The 1,900-nt window shown below is 39.9% G+C and overlaps 1 non-coding gene across 1 annotated transcript; it reads right to left on the reverse strand.

The window, feature by feature from the left end:
* Positions 1-369: 369 nt before the first annotated feature.
* On the reverse strand, positions 370-476 carry LOC120579819 (small nucleolar RNA R71). Its single transcript, XR_005645562.1, has one exon. It is a non-coding gene; the product is annotated as a small nucleolar RNA R71 (small nucleolar RNA).
* Between the last annotated feature and the right edge of the window lie 1,424 nt (positions 477-1,900).

Consider the following 1,900-nt stretch of genomic DNA (forward strand, 5'->3'; position numbering starts at 1 on the left):
GATATGGCTGAGAAACATGCTCTCAAAGAGTATGCAATCACATCTTCAGATGAGCCGTACGATGCTATTGTGTACCCAACGGTTGAGGGTAATAATTTTGAAATAAAGCCTGCACTTATTTACCTAGTGCAGCAAAATTAATTTTTTGGATCACCCACTGAGGATCCGAATCTTCATGTTTCAATTTTTTTAAGACTAAGTGGAACTTTGAAGGCAAACCAAGAGGCCGTAAGGCTGCACTTCTTTCCTTTATCTTTGAGGGATAGAGCTAGTGCTTGGTTTCATTTATTGAAAATTGGTTCTATAATTTCATGGGACCAAATGAGGAAGGCATTCCTTTCCCAATTCTTTCCCCATAGTAAAACTGCTCAATTAAGGAGTCAAATCACACAATTCACTCAAAAAGAGGTTGATTCTCTCTACAATGCGTGGGAGCGTTTTAAAGAAATGCTTAGGCTTTGCCCCCGTTATGGTTTTGAGAATTGGCTTATTATCCACACTTTTTATAATGGTCTTTTGTTTTCCACAAAAATGAATGTTGATGCAGCTGCAGGTGGAGCTTTGATGAATAAAACTTACACAGGAGCCTATGATTTGATCGAGAACATGGCATACAACCACTATCAGTGGACAAGTGAGAGAGTTATCACTGAAGGTACTCCTCCACCCTCTAAAAAAGAGGCAGGTATGTGCCAAGTTTCTACCCTTGATCATCTATCTACTAAGGTGGACACATTTCTTCAAAAATTTGATAAATTAACTGTAAGTGTCGTCACACCTGCTCTTGTTTCACCACCTTGTGAATTTTATGGAATACTTGACCATACTGGTGTGGAATGCCAACTAGGTAGTATTGCTAAAAGTCCCGAGCAAAAATTTTATACCTTTGGACAACAAACAACACCACCCGTTTATGCAAACAACGAAAGAGTCCCTCAGAAATCCAGCTTGAAAATGTTACTAGAAAAACATGCTATGGAGCAATCCAAGCAATTTCAAGAACTTAAAAATAAAACTGGATCTGTGAATGACTCTTTTGTCAAGCTTACATCTAAAGTGGACTCCATTGCTACTCACAGTAGAATGCTAGAAACTCAAATCTCTCAAGTAGCCCAAAAAGTAGCTACTTCCTCTCAAACCCCCGAAGTCTTTCCAGGTCAAACTGAAGCCAACCCCAAAGACCTTATAAATGCTATTCAACTTAGGGACGGTAAGCAGTTAGAGGACCCCATTATGAAAACTAAGACAATTGAGGGTGAGATAGAGAGTGAAAAGCAACAAGGTGAGAAAGTCATAGGAGAGAGTGATAAGCCAATCGTTTCACTACCTTATAAACTCAAAATCCATGTCTCACAAAGGCTTGTTAAGCCTAACCTCATAGTGATTGAGAGTTTTTCCACCCCTTGTGTGATTGAGAGTGAAACCATTGAAAAAGCTATGTGTAATTTGGGAGAGAATCTCAAGTTGATGCCACTATCCCTTTGGGAAAGATTGGGTATTGGGTAGAGAAACCTTCTAATCGTCAAGCTAATGACTCTAAAAGAGCGCTTCGTGGGAGGCAACCCACGAGTTTAATTGCTTTTATTTTGTTTGTTTTGTGTTGTTTTAATTTATTTTGTAGGTATTTGTTCAAATATGATGCAAAAAAATGAAGAAAATTGAGCCTTGCACGTCCAGAAGCTTGGCACGACCGTGCCTGTGACCTATCCAACATCCACCAACTTCCAGAGAGTTGGCACGGCCCGTGCCTGTGGTGGCACGGCCGTGCCATCGTCCCTGACCCTCTTTTACCATTTTTTTTTCACTTTTCTTCTTCTTCCTTCATTCTCAAACACAAACTTCCCTCATCCTTCAACTTCTCTCTCTAAACCTCCATAACATCAATCTTCAAACCTCCATA

Source organism: Medicago truncatula, chromosome 3, assembly GCF_003473485.1.
Source record: "Medicago truncatula cultivar Jemalong A17 chromosome 3, MtrunA17r5.0-ANR, whole genome shotgun sequence".
Taxonomy (NCBI): Eukaryota; Viridiplantae; Streptophyta; class Magnoliopsida; order Fabales; family Fabaceae; genus Medicago; species Medicago truncatula.